This window comes from Falco peregrinus, chromosome 2, assembly GCF_023634155.1.
Source record: "Falco peregrinus isolate bFalPer1 chromosome 2, bFalPer1.pri, whole genome shotgun sequence".
NCBI classification, from domain to species: Eukaryota; Metazoa; Chordata; class Aves; order Falconiformes; family Falconidae; genus Falco; species Falco peregrinus.
In genome coordinates this window covers 71,367,951-71,390,583 of record NC_073722.1, presented here as the reverse complement: position 1 = coordinate 71,390,583, position 22,633 = coordinate 71,367,951, and the positions used below count along the sequence as shown (strand labels likewise).

The 22,633-nt window shown below is 49.8% G+C and overlaps 1 long non-coding RNA gene across 1 annotated transcript; it reads right to left on the bottom strand.

Annotated features, from left to right (window-relative positions):
* Positions 1-36: 36 nt before the first annotated feature.
* On the bottom strand, positions 37-12,029 carry LOC129783910 (uncharacterized). The gene is made up of 3 exons (XR_008746011.1): positions 8,965-12,029; positions 4,644-6,117; positions 37-2,531 (listed from the first exon to the last, which is right to left on the bottom strand). It is a non-coding gene; the product is annotated as an uncharacterized LOC129783910 (long non-coding RNA).
* Positions 12,030-22,633: the final 10,604 nt, after the last annotated feature.

Below are 22,633 nucleotides of genomic sequence, written 5' to 3'. Positions count from 1 at the left end.
CCTCACACTCTACCAGAAATCTCACCTATACCACGGCCGCCCCCAAACCACGGATATCCCTTTTCCAGCGGAGGCCTCCCCTATTCACAGCCGCTGAAGCATCTCCCAGCCACCTTCACATACAGAAATATGTGACCTGAGCACTTAGATTATAAAGACAGGCGTTCAGACTTCCTAATAAAACAATTTGATGTTCATTGTATTTTGTCCTCAAGTCATTCAACCCAACCATGCTGCACAGGTACATGAGACGCGAGCTAAATGAAAAGAGGGACAGAGGCAACGCCTTTTGGCATCAGGGTCATCTGTTTGCGTGACTCAGCCAGGCCTGCACAAAGAGCTCTTGTGTGTAGGCTTGGCTCTGCAGTCACAGACATACTGGGGTAGGAAGAGGGGCACGCACACCCTGTCTGCAGAGATGCACACCAAGCCCTAGGCACTGGGGAAGAAAAGAAAAAAAAAAAAAGAAAAAGAAAGACCCTGGACTTGCCACATGTGGCCTGCACAATGACTGCAGTCGTCTGCCTCACAGCAAGCTGGAATTTGCTTTCACAGCTCTCACGACTGGCAGAGAAGCAGCACACACTGTAGCATCCAATGCGGAGGGGGGAGACACGGACGAGACAGGATGAGACCAAAACCAGCCTTCCAATGCACCGTGCAAACCTCGAGCCGTTGAAATACAGCCAACAAGGACAGAAATGCATCTGGCCCTTTTTCAGGCCCTGTGAGTGGACTGTGAAAGCGGAAGAACTGGGGCTTACCCATCTAAAAGATACCTCTGCCAATTAAATCTCACAAAAACAAGACAAGGTGACAAGTCAACCCTACTCCCATCTGTTTTCCAGACTCAGATGATTCGGTGCAGACAAGCTCACTCAAGGCATCTGGCCGTTTGCGGGGAAGGAGAGAAACCCTGGCAGCACAGCGTTAAAGAAGGAGGAGCTTAGCTCAGCGCAGAGCTCAGTGTTCTCTTTCCAAGGGCCCCTGCCTTCAAATCATGCCTACTATAGTCACAACTACCACCTCCATTCCCATCTCCCGCTGCAGGAGAGGAGTATGCCAAGACCCGGTGGCCTACCTCAGCTCGGCTTTCTCGTGCTGCTCACTCACTGCTGCACGTGCCCAGCTGTGCTAGAGCCCCCAGCGGAGCAGGCTGGTAAGGCTGAAGGAACGTGTGGCCGCACATTCAGGAAACAGAGTTTTTATGAATGGCTGGCCAAAGGCCAGTCACACAGAGTGGGCATTACTCAGGTCTGCCTGCCAACTCAGACCACAGAGGCAGAAACTCATTCGCACAAAGCCATGTAAATGGGGAACATTTTCCGAGATATGTAATTTCTGTACAGCTGCACAAGAGTAGGAGTCTGCCGTCTGCAGTAAATGGGGACGGAGCTTCTAGCAGGACAGGAGCTGGCAGTGCTTTGCAACTTCCCTGGTGTCTTAGGTGTAAACACTACAAAGTCAGCTGGAAACCAGACAGCAGGGTTAAGTGACCACACACTGACAGGGCTGTGGTAATGACTTGTTGAACGGGCCACACTTGAACTTGACCACATGCTTTTGGGCTGTACTCATGACTGTCTTAATCCCATTCAAATCTCTGTCCTGAGTGTTTCCTACCAGCTGTCCCTCAGCACCATGCTGCAGCAGCTGAGCCTGAAAACCTTAATTACATCGCAGAGGCCTCACAGGATCACTACTGAACAGAACCAAAACTAAAGCAACCACATTAATGTAGTCTTTCAACAGCACGGTTGCATTCCCTCCATGAACTTTGAAGCTGACAGGTCATGGAACAAACGTGGTAAGAGCCAGAAGGGCAATAGTTTGCAAGGATAGTTACAATCAATTGCACCTTCTCACCCATTTCCCTTTCCAAAGCACCCGTGACTGTATTTGCTAGACGTCTGACAACAAAGCTCTCTCAAGGGCACTTCACCCATCCTAGTAATAAAGAGAAGAACAAGGTTATGTTCAACGTGTGACTCAAGATAAGCATTAAAGCTGTTTGTGTTACGTTATCCTTGATCCCACCTGCCTGCCTTATTAGAGGCCTGGATTCACTAGCACGAGAAGCTGAAGCAGATTCTTACAATCACGTCAGGGTGCAGCAGCGGCAGAGTAACTCTCAAGGCTGCTCTGTGAGGCAGCGACGTTTCTGTGTCCTCTGATAAAATTAGATGTCCCAGCTTCTGAACTATTGCTTGTCCCTACCCCAAAAAGCTGGGAGTCTCTAGTCTTTAGGATGTGTCTGCTGTTACTGAGAAGGTTCGGGTAGTAGCCTGACTTCAACAGTCACACATCCATGTCAACTATTGCTAAATGCTCCGTGAAGTCCTCAGCTTGCAAACTAAGCTTCTTCTGCAAGTACTTCTTTCTATCCTTCTCCCGAGACGTAATCTTATCACTGCAGAGCTGGCCCACTCGAGAAATACGTGAACTCTTTGGAGTGCACAGCGAACGCAGAAGTAAGCAGGAGTTATGCACTGGATCGTGATGACTGAATATGGCCAAGTTTTCAGAGCCTCCTGAAAAACAAAAACAAACACAGAGCGCTAAACTCAGCTACCTGTGCAGCCGTTCCAAACAATGTCATGAAGCAGTCAAGAAGTAGAATAAAATGCATTAGAATAACACTGACTATTACCAGCTCTGTAACTTACTCGCTGTAGTTAAGTAAAGGAACACTTCAATTCTATCTGAGAACGACAGGAAGCCAGAAGAAACGCACTAACAGTGTCCTCGCAAGAAAGTCAGTCATGTCGCACACCTGGATTCTACAATTCACACCAGGGTAACCGACTTCCCCAGCGCACACCCACTCTCCTTCTACAAGAGAAGACAAGAAAAAATATCTAACAGGTGTTCCCTGCAACAAAGTAAGATGAGATTAAAAATACTGAATCACTCAAATGTCCCCCAATACGCATTGCTGGCCCCCTGACTTCTCAACCAGCTGACCACTGCTGCAGAGGTAGGACGTACTACCTGGCGAGTCCGCGACCTTCTTCACAGAGGCAGCCACAGACACTCGGGCATTAAACAAAGACACAGGACACAGCATATGAAGTACGTGGCGGCACGTATATCAGGACCCAAGCAAAATACAGCACAAGGCCAAGACCGCTCAGCATGCTTTTTCCCAGGCGTGTCGGTCCATGGCCAGCCTACCAGCCTCCGCTTTCATGCTGCAAAAAGACGCTGGTGAGACAGGAGGACTGCCTCCCTGCTCTCTCAGGAGGAGTTGCAGCACCATGGCAAGCGCTGGAGGGGTCACAAATCGCACAAGCACGCTTGCTTTTACAAGCTGTTCTCTCAGAACCTCTCACAAACGTCCAAAGCCAAAGGTTTCAGCGTCTCGCATTTGACCTGACGCTGGGGCAATTTTCATGTGCTGCAACTAATTTGGCTGTTTTCAACAGTAACTTCACACTGGACTCACTGCAAGAATGGGCCCTTTGGGGCTTCTTGAACACGTCGCTTCACATAGCCGCAACCGGCTGCCTGAAAGCAAATCACCACTTTACTCTCTTAGGATCGTGTCTACAGCTGGTGAATACACTGATGAACAGCCAGGCAACTGAAGCATTTAGAAAAGGGTCAGTGCGCACATCGGTGTGAGTCCAGGCCCGCCAAGAACAGCCTCTTCTAGGTGGCTGCAGAACTGTAGGACGCTGAAAGGCTGAGAACGGCGGCAGCAGCAGCCAGAGGGCTGAGCCCATCGAAACCCCAGTCTACTCTCGCTTGCTGTTCTATCTCGCCAGTTAACACATCCCGAGGACAGCATCCGGGAGAGACGACGCATGACCACAGGCATGAACTTCAGCCTAGTATCACCTGACGAGCTTAGCACAAAGAGAGAGCAAAGGGAAACAGCAGCAATGCCCCAACTCCTGGCTAAGGCGCCAGCGAGAGGACAGGAAGAGCGGGCGACTGAGACAAGCAATGTGTACAAAGAGGCCGCACAGCCGGTCCCCAAGCTGCTGTGATGCTGCCGAGCTGGAAGGCTCCCGGTGCTAAGAGCAACATACCGCAGAGCACCTTTTCCTTCTCTTTCTCCACAGGCAGGTAAGCTTCAGATTTGCAACAGCTTGATCTGAAAATACGTGCATGCGCACGGCGCGGGTGCGTTGGCCTCATTTCACTGGCAACGATGCAGGACAGGCTGCGTAATGCCGTAAGAGGCTTTCGGACCCACTCAGAAAGTCTCCAAAGTCCCCAGTTTGTCTGTGCCACCTGCTCGTGCACTCTCAAGCCTGAGGAGATGAGGCACGTGTACGAAACCATCTTAAGGAAACCTTAGAGAGGCTGAGGAGCCTTAGATCAGGTTTAATAGGTGCTATGTGCATTAACGCGCAGAACCTCAGCTGTAACGATGTAGCTCCTTGTAATTGCATTGCTTGGCACGTTTACATCAGAGAATCAGTGTAATAGACGGTGGGCATACTCACGCTGCACTTCTTGTTACAGAAATAAGAGCAGCAATGCTCTCGTGAAAAAGCTGATCTCGTTTCGGGAACAAAAGCAATCACATTTCTGTAAAGCCTAACAAAAAAGCCCACATTACTTGAGCCACTAGCCACCCTTCTAACAGAACAGGCTTTTCTACGGCTATTCAAAAAGAACAGACAGAAACGCACCGACTGTAGAAAGCCACAACCTGTTGGTTGCCAACCCTTTACAGGCCTGTGGGGATCCCACTTCTACTCTCCGTTTGAAAGCAGTAACAACAGAGGGAGGAATGAAAATGGATACAAGCCAAGCCATGCCTGGGTCAGCCCCCTGATTCCAGCTCAGCTCAGAACAACAGTTACGATGACGTCTTCTTACGCTCTTCAGCTGACCCGCGCGGAAGCTGTACTTGCTCAGAAGCTGCAGTTACCTGGCTAGTCCCTACAGGAGAAAGGGATGGGGCAGGCTCACAAGCCTGAAGCGAAGCCACGCTTCCACGGTCTCCGTTTCCGTCCTTTGCAAGAGCACTTCAGTCAGTTAGAAATGAGTGGAACCAGAACATCCAGCCAAAACTGAGACTATGCCTCTTTTTGTAAAGGAAAAATATTTGACAGAGAAAACAATGCACGCAGGATCATGTCATAAATCAGACCTACTGAAACTCAGTAAGTGACTTGAAAGAGAGAGCTCCTGTCTCCTGGTACTGTTCTGAGGCTCCGTGATCAATTTTGCTAGGAGGACCGAGAAGTAACCAAAAGCGATCGTGACGCCTCAACTCCATGCGCACCATGTGCCAACCAAGGCACGTGATTCGCGCTTGCGCAGACGTCCATCCTGCTCAAGCTGAAGTCTAAAGCATTGGCGTAACCCCACGCTCGTAGCTCATCTACCGACCCCAGCTATCTGCGCATGGTATACAAGTCAGCGTGGCTCAGCTGATGAAGGCAGTTTGGTTGCTGGTGATTGTCTGTTGAGGAGCTCAGGAAAATTAGAATTTCTGCTTGTTTGTGCCGAGTGTTCATGCACACTTGGCAACGGCACTAGCGGAACAGGTTGTGAGGTCACCATTCACCGCTTTCAAGAAAACTTAGGGCAGGAACAGAGAAGGCGGCATCCATTCAAATAGCATCTACTAATGCTCTTGGGTAACGTGCCCAACTTGGTATGTAGAAAAAGTCACATTTAAAAGAATTGTAAAAAAAAAAAAAAAAGGAATGCAATCGCTTCCTTGGGAAACAAAATAAATTCTACATTTGCCATTACTTTATTTTTTACAAAAATAAGCTATTAATACGGAAGCTTCAGGGTAAAAAACCCACATTTATCTTTGCCCTTCATGTCCAGGAACAGCTCTGGGCCAGCTACGGAACTATCGAGCATTGGGACAATCCGGTGTCACAAGGGCAGCAGATGGTCTTTGGAGCGGAACCACTTCACGTCCAAACTTCATCCCACGGACTACGTGTCCCATCTTTCCCATCGTCTCATTGTGAAGCCTAGTCGCTGTCCGAGTCATCGTCTCCATCTTCTTTTCCAGACAGAGCACGCTTGGACGAATCATCGGCCTCTCCCAACGCAACAGCCCCTTTCCGCTGTGGCAAGACACTGACGAGGCGTCCTTCCAGTCTTTCTTCTCCAGGTACGCCAGGATGATCTCAAACACTGCAACATCAAGAAAGACCACCAGCTCTTCAACAAGGAGGTGAAAGAACTGCTGATAGCACCACCTCCCACATCCATCCTTACAGAGCTTCTCATGCATTCGCTTGCAGCATCTTCAGGCTAAATCTGGTGAAGCACAAGCAGAAGCGCACAAGGCAAGTCTGCTACAGCCGCAGCCTAAAGCCAAGCACACTGTGAGCCCCCAGTTACTACCGCAGCGCTTTCCTGCAGCGGCTCCACTTTGAATTAATTGCCCTCGGGGACAGAGAGGAACGGCCCCCCACTACTGCAGCTCTCACCACTGCCCTTTATACAGGCACTAATGCTTTCCCACATTCGTTTGACAGGAATATTGCTGTGGATGCACCTTGACAAGGACTTGGTCCCCTCCCTAACATAAGCGCAGCCCAAAGTCTTCCTGAAACCTGCCGTCATTGTCTTCCTCTTATTTTTCCACCTGCGCTTGTGGCAAAAATCCTTATTAGTCTCCAACTCCATGACCCCTTCTTGCCGTTTCTAGGATGCTGACTCTAACAGCCATCTCCTCCTCCTCCTCCTCCTCCTCCTGTTTCAGCTCCTAAAACTTTCCCTAAGTGACAATAACCCCAGACAGCATTACATACAAACCTCACTGGCAGATTCTTGCCTAGAACAACCCCAGGCTATCCAAAAACCCACTCAACACAGACTGTGGCTCGGCAGCAGCAGGCAAGGCTGCAGGAGGCCCTCTGGCTGGCGAGTAAGCCAGACCTGGATGACAAATGTGGGACAGACGGGTGGCTCGTCTGGCTTGGGGCTACAGGAATAGTGCTGACACCACCGGAGAATGCTGACTTCAAAGAACGCCCGCAGCACAAGCAGCCTCAGTGCCGAGCGACAGCATACGAGAAAGGTTCAAAGGAGCCCTGGAGGGAAAAAAAGCCTGACAGAGAATTAGGCAGGCATTCAGAAACGGGGGAGCAGCATGGATCTCATACTCGCCGAGAGCCAAGTTACAGAAAACTGTCACATTTACTAGAGGCTTCCTGCACCCAGGCTGACGGGACAGCCAGCTGCTCCCTGGGACGCTGATACTGAAGAGCTGGCCATTTCACTAAGCAGGCTATTCACCTGAAATGTACTGTGAAGGCATGAGCTCTCCAAGGACTGTATCACTATCGCTGTTACTGCAGAAAGCACCTGTGGCAAAAATGCCGGCTGAAGAGACAAGAGGAGTGTAAGGAGCACGTTTCCTCTCCCTTGCCTTGGAACTTCCTTTATCTGCATAGTGAAAACGGAACTGATGGAAACACAGTGGCTTCCACAGGAGAACAGAGGCTCCTTGGATGGGCTGCGATAGCAGCAACAGTCTTGTGCAAGGACACAAGGCGGCAGTGGGAACAGCCGGCAGCCTCCACTGCAGGCTGGAATGAAGCAACACCGTCTTGTAGCGTACGTTACAAAGCATTAGCCTTGGCATACAAACCTGAACAGAAGGAAACACACTCTCCCAGCTACACCTGCAGCTGTGCTTTGCAACACAGTGTTTTACATGGATCTCAGATCATCCAAGCTTGATAGTTCCAGGTCGAGTCAAGGAAAAAAGAAAAGTCTCCTCTTACACCGTGTCAGTTTCCTGGCATCAAGTATTTCACACATACCCGTCTCCCTCATGCCTTTTTAACATGGCAATGCAGGCACCGAACTGCCCGTGGAAATGCATGGAGAGTCAATCCCAAGAGAGGAGGATTCTAAGTAAATAAGCAAAAAGCAACAAGCAAGTTGCCCTGTTACTGACGCCACCAGTCTCCCACCACCAGACGGCCGGTTTCATTAAGGCGCTTCAAAGCCTGACAAGGCCGCTTGGAAGGACTTTCTCCTTCTACAGGACTTCCCAAATTCACACCTGTCACAAGAAGCTCCCCAGGGACAGGGCACGCCCTGCAGTCTCCTCTGCTGAGCCCCGTACCGTCCTCGGCTTGCTTCCACTGCTGCACCGAGGCCAGAGTTAATCAAAAGAGAAAGGGCGAGCAATGGTGCAGTTACACTAAGCAGCGCGGTGGATGTACTCACAGCAAAACACAAAAACCTCGGTGCAAATGTCCTTCTCCTCACCTACACAAAATTTAGAACAGGAGACTGGAGAGGCAGCTTGATTCTCTCCACCTTACTCATGCCTTACTGCCCTGAAAGCTGTCTTTTAGGCTCAGCTTGTAAGCTATCAGGGTTACAATATACAACAGCCTTTGGGACAGCTAGTAAAGGCACCTCTGCTTTTGGTGGTGGGGGGGTTGTGTTTCTTTCCTGCCCAGAAACCTTAAGCAAAACACTGCTCTAGTATAATCCTTGCCTTACGAAGTGTCTCCGCGTTAAGAGCCTTTCAGCCGTGATCTGAAAATGTTTGAGAAGGGCAAGGGAAGACAAGCTCACGCAAAATGAAAGCTCGCCAAATAAAGTGCTGTGTTACTTTGCATATATGGCACACTGTGACATACAGCCAAAAGGACCATAAATAGAATCTGGGCATGCAGCTGCGGAACTAGGAAGCATCAGCCACAGCCTCTTTTAAAGGCAAGTTTCTGCTTAAGTACAAAGTTACGCACATCACAGGAACCAGGTAGTTTTTCAGAGGAAGAGCAAAGGATAAACAAATGTTGTTTGCTTCTTTAGACCTGGCAAATCCTGTGTCCAAGTTGAGCAAAAAAGACCCTTTCCAGCTGTGCCAACACTCCATACCATAACGACTAGATCAAGTCAAAACCACATCAACAGAGTAACATCAAATAAGGTGCAAGGAGGGACAAATAGAAAAAAAAAAAAAGAAAGGAAAAAAAAAGGCCCTGTAAGGAAACAGACCCCACAGTTTACCTTGTGGTGATTGTGACCCAGCAGTCCTCCAGTCCCATAGGCTTTCTTCTCACCCAGCTCACTGAGAACATCTGGGGAATCTGAAGACAGACAGATGTAGGTCTTCTTTCTTTAGTAGCTCACCGTAGCGCTCTGTTCTCATTTGCAGAGCCTCAAAAAAAGGGAGTGAAAAGACCGACATGTGCGGCGAATGAAGAGACGGGACGCAGCTTGATGCAAGCAAGTTGTCGGTTTATTAGTGATTGTCTTACAATTATATACGTTTCTACCTTCTACATATTACACACTGATTGCTTAAATCTTAAGCGTAAAAAACACTGATTGGTTGATATTTAAGGCACACCGTTAAAACAATAGGAACTTACTAGTTTACCTTGACATAGCAACAATTTCTATTCCAAAATTAGGGGGTTTCCTTATGGGCGGCTTTCTTGATTAACAAAGGTACATATCGGCGCTCTCCGTTCCCTTATCTGGCTACTCGTTTCTCTGTCCGTCTGGTTGCCTCCTCAACTGTAACGGCTCAGGGGTCTGCAGTTAGCTTGTTCCTTTGTTCCCAGGGCTTGTGCCCTACAAGTTCTAACGAGTCTCTATTCATCAGGCTATCAGTACTTGGACTCTTGCCCTTGAGGCCTTCTCCTACAGACATGCCCATTTTGAATCTTGCCACCACTGACTTCGCGCACCAAGGAGACGCTCAGCTGCAAAGCAGTCAGGTTGCCGATAACCCAAGCCCTCCCAGCACACTGGGAGCCAGTCTTGTGATGTGCTCCTGCAGGTGCACTGCTCTGGCCTTTTAGCCAAGCCTCTCAGCTCAGAGTCCCGCCCTTAATCAGCCAAAGCGCTAGAATGAAAACAAACCACCCACCTGCAGAAACCTGGCTCTTTGCAGGGCTTCTGCCTCCCCGATTCCCTTGTCACACTCTTCCCCACCCTTGTCGCATCCCACCCACGGCGGAGCCCTGGCTGGAAGCTCTCCCCTCTTCCCACCTCCCTGGGAGCCTGCCCTCCAAACCCACTGCTCCCAGTGGCACTGCAGCTGCAAAGAGAACAGGGGACAGTGGCTCTTGAAGTCTCAGCGGCAGGGACACAGTGAGAATCTGAAGGCTTTGCTGAATCCCTTTGCTGACGCTCACAAGAGCCCAGCGGAGACAGTAAATTATGCCATTGTGCAAGCTACTTAAGAACCATACTCTGTCTGCCTGTGGCTGTACCTGCTCCCGATTCCTTGGCTTTACAGTCCAGCTCCTCGGTAACCTGTGGGAATGGCTTTCAGTGAACAGTGAAACAAGGACAATGTGCCGACCGTGCTGATGGGAAAACACAATTCAGTAGGTCAGCAAGACGTGCTGCGAGAGGATGCGCCTCTCTTACCACGTGCAACACCCTGCTCGACTTGTGATCGCCCGAGCCGCTGGCTCCATCAACACCCACAGGCGCAGGCCCCGTTGCTGCCCACGTTCTTGCCCTCTCCTGGCACAACATCCTGCTGCGAGGAACTGGGTGCAGGTCAGCACTACGTGCCTTTGCTGTGGATTTCAAGCCTCAGGTCTTTTCATACGGTGCTCAGCGTTCCCAAATGAAGGTTTTCCCTTCAGAAACAAGCAAAACAGAGATAAAATGCTGCATATAGCCTAGAGAGGCATCCCTACTCAAGGCGAGAGCTGTGCCAGCTGGTGCTGCACGGCAGAGCTCAACGGGCCCTGGGCCGTCCAAGATTAACAGAGTCAGAGAATTACCTCACAGTCACATCTGCACACCGCCTACAGAAGTCAGCCTCTTCCAGGCTTGGCCTGAGTCAGACCGTGGCCAGCACTGCCAGGTGGGCACGTTGTTCAAACTAGCCCTTGGCTGTCGGGCTCTTATCTGTCTCCCGGAACGCACTGTGAGCCAGGACCAGAGCCGCCCGTCACCGCCACCACTGGTGGTCATCACTTGAGCATTGTGATGCAACACAGGTTAGAATGCGGGGGGGGGGGGGGGGGGGGACGACTGGCGACAGGGGGAGCACATCACCACCCTCCACCCCAAGATGACAGTCAGTTCCTCTTACCCTCACAGAGTGGTGGCATGCTCACCTCTTGCCTCTGTGCCATAACTAGGATACTGGTCATTTACACGCTTACAGGTCCACAGTAAGTAGATAGTCGAGCAGAGCTATTTGTGATGTGCTCATTTGTGTGGTTTGGGTGGCTGAAGCTGGGGTTTTTGTTTTATGATGTACCAAAATGTTGGGGTTTAATCCCAGCCGGCAACCAAGCACCACACAGCTGCTTGTTGACTGCCCACCACCCAGAGGGGTGGGGAGGAGAATTGGAAAGGAATGTTCAAAGTCGAGGGTCGAGATAAGAACAATTTAATAATTTAATCAGCAATGTAAGTAAAATTGACTAGATACCACCAAGATTGAATTCTTTTTCAAATGTAGTTGCATTATCCCAAATTAACTTTTGAATTTCAGTGGGGAAGGTGCCCTCTGCACCTTCACTTCTAATTGCTGCTACCACAGATTGACCCACAGCTGAGCTTGGATATAAATAAGAGTTAGAGAAACAGGATTTTATTTCTCCCAGGGGGTTTCCCCTGCTCACGGACCACCCCCCCCACCCCCACCTCCAAGCTGTGACCCACCACTATACTGTGGAATGCGGTTGCCACGGCAAGTGTTTGATGACCTCGTGACTAGATCACAATAGAACACATTAGCTCACACCCCATGTAACATTTGCCAGGTGCCTTAAAAAAAACGTCTTGGGATGTTCCCAGTCTTAGACATTACAGTACCGAGTGTGCCAGGCAAGTGCCAGAGGCAAAGACGACTGGGAACATTAGGGACTGCTACTACCGGAAAGGGATACAAACCCCACAGGATAACGGTAATAACAGCTACTAGTCTGTTATTCAACCTCGCAAACCAAACTCTACAACAGATAGCAACTAGAAAGAGATATAAAGAGGGGGGCTGCCTCCCTGCGCACACAACCCTTAGGAAAGGCAGAAACCAAGAAGGCCTGGACGTCTCCTTTGCTGTTCTCACTTGTTCTCCACTTCACCCCCAGCGTTTGGCCTCAGCCCACCGGCGGAAGAGCCAGCCTGCCCTGAACAAAGACGCTGCACACGAGGGCCAGCAAGTTCACGCAACAAAGACCGATTCTGAGTCAACGTGTGAACCTCACTTGAGCCACGACATGGGGAAGAACAACTGGCGTGACTCGCAGCTTAGCTGCTCAGGCGAAAACTACTACCATCACTCCAGGAACATCCCCCATCCTCGGATGGTCCGCCACATACCAGGTAAGACTTGCTGAGAGACCACACAGAGAGCCAGGACAACTGCCCTGGCACGCACAGAGAGAAATGTGAGCGTAACCACCATTTTGTTCCAAAATACCCACTGCTGCCGTTTCCCATTTCTAAGAAGAGCATTTCCACAGAGAAAGCTGCTGCCTTCATTTCAATCGACTGAGCAGCCTTACCTGTCCTCAGCAAGCAATAACCTCAGCTTAGCCGCACTAAACTCTTTACAAGGTGCAACTACTACTCTTGCACCAAGACAACAAGTAACTGTTTCGGCTGTCACTGCTTTCGGCTTAGTATGTGAACAGAATCAAGGTGCTGAAAATCCTCCACCAGCTACTTCGCAGCACTGCTGCTTTGCCATGTGAAACCCAGTTGGACTGGTATTCCACCAGAAAAACAGCGGCTCCTTAAGAAATCCCTTTGAGCCTGGCTAAGAAAGGAGGGTTCCAATCCTTCATTAAATGCCGCGGCTCTCATTGAAAACCACAAGCCTCTTCTGAAGACACACGGAAAAAAGACACTTTTCTCCTGATTGGCACCACTCAGGGAGTGGGCTTCACCCCACCTGCCCACTCTCCAGGTCGTACCTGGAGCACCATTACTGTTGAGGTAGCGGCTGGTCACACCGTCCTCCCTAACAGGCTGCTTACGGCCCTCTGCCACCTACCCAAGTATGCCAGGTTTACCCAGGGTTTACACACCGTTCCATCAGCCCTGTATCAGGGCCTACAAACTTCAGGTCCGATACCTCCCTTTTCCATCCTTCCAGCACAGACTCTCCTTGGAGATCACCTGCCAAGTTAACTGCGCGTGTTTATTGTAGGAAAGACTGTATCCTTTGGTTTCTTGCACAGGATTAAACAACACTCTGGTCTGTGCTGTAAGCAGCAGCCTGCCAAGAGGACACCCAGAAGGACGTGCCGATGTTCCCGAAAGGCTTGGGAAGAACTCTACTGTGCCTGGAAAGGTAATGGGAAGGAAAAGACTGGCTCTTTACTGCGGCACATTCTCCCTCACTTCTCAACACTGTAACCTGAATTGATGGTCTCCGATTGCTAAGGAGGACAGCGCAAAACAAAAAAGAGGGATGTCAGCATCCCACATGTAGAATATGAGAGCTTGGAAGGGAAATGGTGTCAAGCAGTACGACAGCTAAACCATAACCGTATCGTGTTCAGATATTTAACGCTACTCTGCTTTGGTAGTGCCGGGGAGAAAACATCATGCTATACAACAAGCAAGCCCAGGAGAAAGCCTCCTCCCCTCACACACAACGCTTCTTTAGATTACTTACTGCCAGCAGTTCTACTTGGGCTGACACCGTTCTCTAGAAGCAACACACTGAGGTTCAGATCCAACTTTGCAGCTGTGCTCATAAATTCCAGTAAAGGATTCCTGCTGCCATAACTCTTTAGCCCCAAGCTGCAGGCTTAATGGCTTCCTCACCTGACTTCCACCAGTAGTTACCCGGCATCACTCTCATTCTCCTCCAGCGTTACGCATTTGCCGTAGATATGTACTGCAATCTCGGCAATGTGTAGTAGAAGCTGTAACAGTTAACCTAATGCAGTTAACCTACAGGTGTTCCTGTCCAAGCGAGCGACAGTTTCAGATGTGTTTTCTGCTGCACTCCCTTGCTGGGGACTAGTGTTAGCCCTACGTTTCACACTGCCTTTAAGCGCTGCAGAAATGGAGTCAAGCCACTCCTTTACACGTTGCTTTCTCTTTTGGAAAAGCTTCTGCAGAAACAATTCCAAGCCTCTGCACAACCTGCACACAGAGTGGGACTCCAGGACACGCCTCTCACCCAGCGTTCCTCCCCATCCGTCAGCTCGCGCGACCGTGCTCGCGTCCAGGGGAGTTCTGACCTCTGCGATGTGGATCGGGAAATTAAGGTAAATCAGGAGTGCTACAGTAGATGGCTTCTTTGTTCAGTTTCAACGCCAACTAACTCTTGGCAAATGCTTTTCTTAAGGCAACAAAATACACACCCAAAAGAGCTACTCCTTTTAAAAGAGAAAAAAGCACCTTAATATTTTTATAGCACTCTAGTGAAAAAAACAGGGATCACCTGTGGGGAAAGGAAAGCGTGTCAAGGCAAAATGCCAGAAGTACTGGCAGAATCGGATGCCTTAATAATACTCATCCTTTCACCTTCCACTGAAGTCAACAGGCTGAGCTGAACGAGGGAACCCTACGGTATCCAAACCTCACAGATCACACAACTTTGGCAACTAACACTACTGCCCTTCACCCGACTCCATCCATGTTTCCTTTCTCCTTCTAGATAGGTCATCATCTTGTAGCACCAGCAGTAGTACCTCTCCATAGGCATCCTAGGCATCAGGAGCCAGCAGCTACCTGAACCCTTTCTTAGAGCTTCTGCTATCAGACGCCTTCTCTTGACAATGTTCAACAGCATCGCAGACTCTACGTTACCCAAACATTACCTGTAACGACAAAGAGACACACACGACACACGTGCCCCTCTTTTTGCCCTCCAAGCATAAAAAACATCTGCCCGTGCTTCTTCCATTTTCTCCTTTTCTCCAGCTCTTACGGACACTAGTCCCACTCCTGGTGAGGACACAAAGACAGAGAGCGTGCCCCATGCCTCTGCAAAAGGCCTTAAAAGCACAACGAGAAACTCTAAATCTGATTTATTGTTGACCTCAGAGACACAGTTTTTATCTTCCTCTTGTGCCCAAGATGGCTTGCAAAACCCACAAAACCAACAACAAGTTACATGAGTAGCAGTCACCCGCAGGTGCAATGTCCTGAAATTGTTGTGCCTCAAGGCCACAAGCTCGTGGACTGCTATGCTATGGCATGCTGCAATGATAATCAACGTTTGGGGTGTCATTTTATCTACAATATAAAAATGACAGTGCCGGCTGGTAGCACCATTCTGGTGCACCATACTGGGTAAAACCCAAACATCCTTGGTTGTCATTTAATTTTACCAATCTCAATATTAGGCATGTCGTAAGTTGCTATTTGGGTAGAATAACACCCCTAAAATCCCCCAAACATATTGTACCAGGAATTATTGTATATCATACAAAGAGGTTGCTAAATAACTAGTGAGATTCTAGACTTCTCTTTCACAAGACAGTTTCAATTCCCAAAGAAAATCCATGAAAGTTTTTAGTGAAGAAGAGAACCCTCTCACATGAAAACTTCAGTTAGCTATCCCAGGGGGGCGAGCTTGCTGTGCACCCTCCTCGCTGCCCTAAGGATCTTTAGCTCCACCACTGCATGGTCCTTGACCTGTGCAGATGACCACAGAACAATGCCCAGTTGCTGGCTTGTGTGTACCTCAAGTCTCTCACCTTTGGCCAGCGCAATGTCTCCCCCTGAAAGAGGTGCCCTCCCACCCAAACGGCCACCCTGCAAAGCCTCCTGTTTGCCCGCCCCGGTCGCAGCGCTCCCCAGGGCTGAATGTTGTGGGAGTGAGGAGCAGCTTCCAGGACCCCTGGCCCTGCCCACACCTCTTCAGCTGCTCTCGTGGGAGCTGCTGGCTCCTGGAAGGTCTCTGCCCTCCCAGGGGGTTTCGCTGGCTCACGGGCCACTCCCCCCGTACGCTAAGATCCATCACTCCACTGGGGATGCGCTTGCACCCAAGCCAGGTGCCTCAGCGAGTATTTGTTGAACTAGAGCCTGGATCATCACAGAAGAGATCAGATTAGCTCATCCCCCACGTGTGACATTTGCCAGGTGCCTTCAACAAACCAACTGTCTTGGGATGTTCCCAGTCTTAGACGTTACAGTACCGAGTGTGCCAGGCAAGTGCCAGAGGCAAAGACGACTGGGAACATTAGGGACTGCTACTACCGGAAAGGGAAAAAAAACCCCACAGGATAACGGTAATAACAGCTACTAGTCTGTTATTCAACCTCGCATTCCAAACTCTACAACAGATAGCAACTAGAAAGAGATATAAAGAGGGGGGCTGCCTCCCTGCGCACACAACCCTTAGGAAAGGCAGAAACCAAGAAGGCCTGGACGTCTCCTTTGCTGTTCTCACTTGTTCTCCACTTCACCCCCAGCGTTTGGCCTCAGCCCACCGGCGGAAGAGCCAGCCTGCCCTGAACAAAGACGCTGCACACGAGGGCCAGCAAGTTCACGCAACAAAGACCAATTCTGAGTCAACGTGTGAACCTCACTTGAGCCACGACATGTGGAAGAACAACTGGCGTGACTCGCAGCTTAGCTGCTCAGGCGAAAACTACTACCATCACTCCAGGAACATCCCCCATCCTCGGATGGTCCGCCACATACCAGGTAAGACTTGCTGAGAGACCACACAGAGAGCCAGGACAACTGCCCTGGCACGCACAGAGAGAAATGTGAGCGTAACCACCATTTTGTTCCAAAATACCCACTGCTGCCGTTTCCCATTTCTAAGAAGAGCATTTCCACAGAGAAAGCTGCTGCCTTCATTTCAATCGACTGAGCAGCCTTACCTGTCCTCAGCAAGCAATAACCTCAGCTTAGCCGCACTAAACTCTTTACAAGGTGCAACTACTACTCTTGCACCAAGACAACAAGTAACTGTTTCGGCTGTCACTGCTTTCGGCTTAGTATGTGAACAGAATCAAGGTGCTGAAAATCCTCCACCAGCTACTTCGCAGCACTGTTGCTTTGCCATGTGAAACCCAGTTGGACTGGTATTCCACCAGAAAAACAGCGGCTCGTTAAGAAATCCCTTTGAGCCTGGCTAAGAAAGGAGGGTTCCAATCCTTCATTAAATGCCGCGGCTCTCATTGAAAACCACAAGCCTCTTCTGAAGACACACGGAAAAAAGACACTTTTCTCCTGATTGGCACCACTCAGGGAGTGGGCTTCACCCCACCTGCCCACTCTCCAGGTCGTACCTGGAGCACCATTACTGTTGAGGTAGCGGCTGGTCACACCGTCCTCCCTAACAGGCTGCTTACGGCCCTCTGCCACCTACCCAAGTATGCCAGGTTTACCCAGGGTTTACACACCGTTCCATCAGCCCTGTATCAGGGCCTACAAACTTCAGGTCCGATACCTCCCTTTTCCATCCTTCCAGCACAGACTCTCCTTGGAGATCACCTGCCAAGTTAACTGCGCGTGTTTATTGTAGGAAAGACTGTATCCTTTGGTTTCTTGCACAGGATTAAACAACACTCTGGTCTGTGCTGTAAGCAGCAGCCTGCCAAGAGGACACCCAGAAGGACGTGCCGATGTTCCCGAAAGGCTTGGGAAGAACTCTACTGTGCCTGGAAAGGTAATGGGAAGGAAAAGACTGGCTCTTTACTGCGGCACATTCTCCCTCACTTCTCAACACTGTAACCTGAATTGATGGTCTCCGATTGCTAAGGAGGACAGCGCAAAACAAAAAAGAGGGATGTCAGCATCCCACATGTAGAATATGAGAGCTTGGAAGGGAAATGGTGTCAAGCAGTACGACAGCTAAACCATAACCGTATCGTGTTCAGATATTTAACGCTACTCTGCTTTGGTAGTGCCGGGGAGAAAACATCATGCTATACAACAAGCAAGCCCAGGAGAAAGCCTCCTCCCCTCACACACAACGCTTCTTTAGATTACTTACTGCCAGCAGTTCTACTTGGGCTGACACCGTTCTCTAGAAGCAACACACTGAGGTTCAGATCCAACTTTGCAGCTGTGCTCATAAATTCCAGTAAAGGATTCCTGCTGCCATAACTCTTTAGCCCCAAGCTGCAGGCTTAATGGCTTCCTCACCTGACTTCCACCAGTAGTTACCCGGCATCACTCTCATTCTCCTCCAGCGTTACGCATTTGCCGTAGATATGTACTGCAATCTCGGCAATGTGTAGTAGAAGCTGTAACAGTTAACCTAATGCAGTTAACCTACAGGTGTTCCTGTCCAAGCGAGCGACAGTTTCAGATGTGTTTTCTGCTGCACTCCCTTGCTGGGGACTAGTGTTAGCCCTACGTTTCACACTGCCTTTAAGCGCTGCAGAAATGGAGTCAAGCCACTCCTTTACACGTTGCTTTCTCTTTTGGAAAAGCTTCTGCAGAAACAATTCCAAGCCTCTGCACAACCTGCACACAGAGTGGGACTCCAGGACACGCCTCTCACCCAGCGTTCCTCCCCATCCGTCAGCTCGCGCGACCGTGCTCGCGTCCAGGGGAGTTCTGACCTCTGCGATGTGGATCGGGAAATTAAGGTAAATCAGGAGTGCTACAGTAGATGGCTTCTTTGTTCAGTTTCAACGCCAACTAACTCTTGGCAAATGCTTTTCTTAAGGCAACAAAATACACACCCAAAAGAGCTACTCCTTTTAAAAGAGAAAAAAGCACCTTAATATTTTTATAGCACTCTAGTGAAAAAAACAGGGATCACCTGTGGGGAAAGGAAAGCGTGTCAAGGCAAAATGCCAGAAGTACTGGCAGAATCGGATGCCTTAATAATACTCATCCTTTCACCTTCCACTGAAGTCAACAGGCTGAGCTGAACGAGGGAACCCTACGGTATCCAAACCTCACAGATCACACAACTTTGGCAACTAACACTACTGCCCTTCACCCGACTCCATCCACGTTTCCTTTCTCCTTCTAGATAGGTCATCATCTTGTAGCACCAGCAGTAGTACCTCTCCATAGGCATCCTAGGCATCAGGAGCCAGCAGCTACCTGAACCCTTTCTTAGAGCTTCTGCTATCAGACGCCTTCTCTTGACAATGTTCAACAGCATCGCAGACTCTACGTTACCCAAACATTACCTGTAACGACAAAGAGACACACACGACACACGTGCCCCTCTTTTTGCCCTCCAAGCATAAAAAACATCTGCCCGTGCTTCTTCCATTTTCTCCTTTTCTCCAGCTCTTACGGACACTAGTCCCACTCCTGGTGAGGACACAAAGACAGAGAGCGTGCCCCATGCCTCTGCAAAAGGCCTTAAAAGCACAACGAGAAACTCTAAATCTGATTTATTGTTGACCTCAGAGACACAGTTTTTATCTTCCTCTTGTGCCCAAGATGGCTTGCAAAACCCACAAAACCAACAACAAGTTACATGAGTAGCAGTCACCCGCAGGTGCAATGTCCTGAAATTGTTGTGCCTCAAGGCCACAAGCTCGTGGACTGCTATGCTATGGCATGCTGCAATGATAATCAACGTTTGGGGTGTCATTTTATCTACAATATAAAAATGACAGTGCCGGCTGGTAGCACCATTCTGGTGCACCATACTGGGTAAAACCCAAACATCCTTGGTTGTCATTTAATTTTACCAATCTCAATATTAGGCATGTCGTAAGTTGCTATTTGGGTAGAATAACACCCCTAAAATCCCCCAAACATATTGTACCAGGAATTATTGTATATCATACAAAGAGGTTGCTAAATAACTAGTGAGATTCTAGACTTCTCTTTCACAAGACAGTTTCAATTCCCAAAGAAAATCCATGAAAGTTTTTAGTGAAGAAGAGAACCCTCTCACATGAAAACTTCAGTTAGCTATCCCAGGGGGGCGAGCTTGCTGTGCACCCTCCTCGCTGCCCTAAGGATCTTTAGCTCCACCACTGCATGGTCCTTGACCTGTGCAGATGACCACAGAACAATGCCCAGTTGCTGGCTTGTGTGTACCTCAAGTCTCTCACCTTTGGCCAGCGCAATGTCTCCCCCTGAAAGAGGTGCCCTCCCACCCAAACGGCCACCCTGCAAAGCCTCCTGTTTGCCCGCCCCGGTCGCAGCGCTCCCCAGGGCTGAATGTTGTGGGAGTGAGGAGCAGCTTCCAGGACCCCTGGCCCTGCCCACACCTCTTCAGCTGCTCTCGTGGGAGCTGCTGGCTCCTGGAAGGTCTCTGCCCTCCCAGGGGGTTTCGCTGGCTCACGGGCCACTCCCCCCGTACGCTAAGATCCATCACTCCACTGGGGATGCGCTTGCACCCAAGCCAGGTGCCTCAGCGAGTATTTGTTGAACTAGAGCCTGGATCATCACAGAAGAGATCAGATTAGCTCATCCCCCACGTGTGACATTTGCCAGGTGCCTTCAACAAACCAACTGTCTTGGGATGTTCCCAGTCTTAGACGTTACAGTACCGAGTGTGCCAGGCAAGTGCCAGAGGCAAAGACGACTGGGAACATTAGGGACTGCTACTACCGGAAAGGGAAAAAAAACCCCACAGGATAACGGTAATAACAGCTACTAGTCTGTTATTCAACCTCGCAATCCAAACTCTACAACAGATAGCAACTATTAAGAGACAGGGGGCTGCCTCCCTGCGCGCACAACCCTTAGGAAAGGCAGAAACCAAGAAGGCCTGGACGTCTCCTTTGCTGTTCTCACTTGTTCTCCACTTCACCCCCAGCGTTTGGCCTCAGCCCACCGGCGGAAGAGCCAGCCTGCCCTGAACAAAGACGCTGCACACGAGGGCCAGCAAGTTCACACAACAAAGACCGATTCTGAGTCAACGTGTGAACCTCACTTGAGCCACGACATGGGGAAGAACAACTGGCGTGACTCGCAGCTTAGCTGCTCAGGCGAAAACTACTACCATCACTCCAGGAACATCCCCCATCCTCGGATGGTCCGCCACATACCAGGTAAGACTTCCCGAGAGACCACACAGAGAGCCAGGACAACTGCCCTGGCACGCACAGAGAGAAATGTGAGCGTAACCACCATTTTGTTCCAAAATACCCACTGCTGCCGTTTCCCATTTCTAAGAGGAGCATTTCCACAGAGAAAGCTGCTGCCTTCATTTCAATCGACTGAGCAGCCTTACCTGTCCTCAGCAAGCAATAACCTCAGCTTAGCCGCACTAAACTCTTTACAAGGTGCAACTACTACTCTTGCACCAAGACAACAAGTAACTGTTTCGGCTGTCACTGCTTTCGGCTTAGTATGTGAACAGAATCAAGGTGCTGAAAATCCTCCACCAGCTACTTCGCAGCACTGCTGCTTTGCCATGTGAAACCCAGTTGGACTGGTATTCCACCAGAAAAACAGCGGCTCGTTAAGAAATCCCTTTGAGCCTGGCTAAGAAAGGAGGGTTCCAATCCTTCATTAAATGCCGCGGCTCTCATTGAAAACCACAAGCCTCTTCTGAAGACACACGGACAAACGACACTTTTCTCCTGATTGGCACCGCTCAGGGAGTGGGCTTCACCCCACCTGCCCACTCTCCAGGTCGTACCTGGAGCACCATTACTGTTGAGGTAGCGGCTGGTCACACCGTCCTCCCTAACAGGCTGCTTACGGCCCTCTGCCACCTACCCAAGTATGCCAGGTTTACCCAGGGTTTACACACCGTTCCATCAGCCCTGTATCAGGGCCTACAAACTTCAGGTCCGATACCTCCCTTTTCCATCCTTCCAGCACAGACTCTCCTTGGAGATCACCTGCCAAGTTAACTGCACGTGTTTATTGTAGGAAAGACTGTACCCTTTGGTTTCTTGCACAGGATTAAACAACACTCTGGTCTGTGCTGTAAGCAGCAGCCTGCCAAGAGGACACCCAGAAGGACGTGCCGATGTTCCCGAAAGGCTTGGGAAGAACTCTACTGTGCCTGGAAAGGTAAGGGGGTGGGGGGGTGGGTAGGGGGGGGGGAAGTCATTGCTCTTTATTGCAGCACACTCTCCCTCACTTCTCAACACTGTAACCTGAATTGATGGTCTCCGATTGCTAAGGAGGACAGCACAAAACAAAAAAGAGGGATGTCAGCATCCCACGTGTAGAACATGAGAGCTTGGAAGGGAAATGGTGTCAAGCAGTACGACAGCTAAACCATAACCGTATCGTGTTCAGATATTTAACGCTACTCTGCTTTGGTAGTGCTGGGGAAAAAACATCGCACTATACAACAAGCAAGCCCAGGAGAAAGCCTCCTCCCCTCACACACAAAGCTTCTTTAGATTACTTACTGCCAGCAGTTCTACTTGGGCTGACACCGTTCTCTAGAAGCAACACACTGAGGTTCAGATCCAACTTTGCAGCTGTGCTCATAAATTCCAGTAAAGGATTCCTGCTGCCATAACTCTTTAGCCCCAAGCTGCAGGCTTAATGGCTTCCTCACCTGACTTCCACCAGTAGTTACCCGGCATCACTCTCATTCTCCTCCAGCGTTACGCATTTGCCGTAGATATGTACTGCAATCTCGGCAATGTGTAGTAGAAGCTGTAACAGTTAACCTAAAGCAGTTAACCTACAGGTGTTCCTGTCCAAGCGAGCGACAGTTTCAGATGTGTTTTCTGCTGCACTCCCTTGCTGGGGACTAGTGTTAGCCCTACGTTTCACACTGCCTTTAAGCGCTGCAGAAATGGAGTCAAGCCACTCCTTTACACGTTGCTTTCTCTTTTGGAAAGCTTCTGCAGAAACGATACCAAGCCTCTCCACAACCTGCACA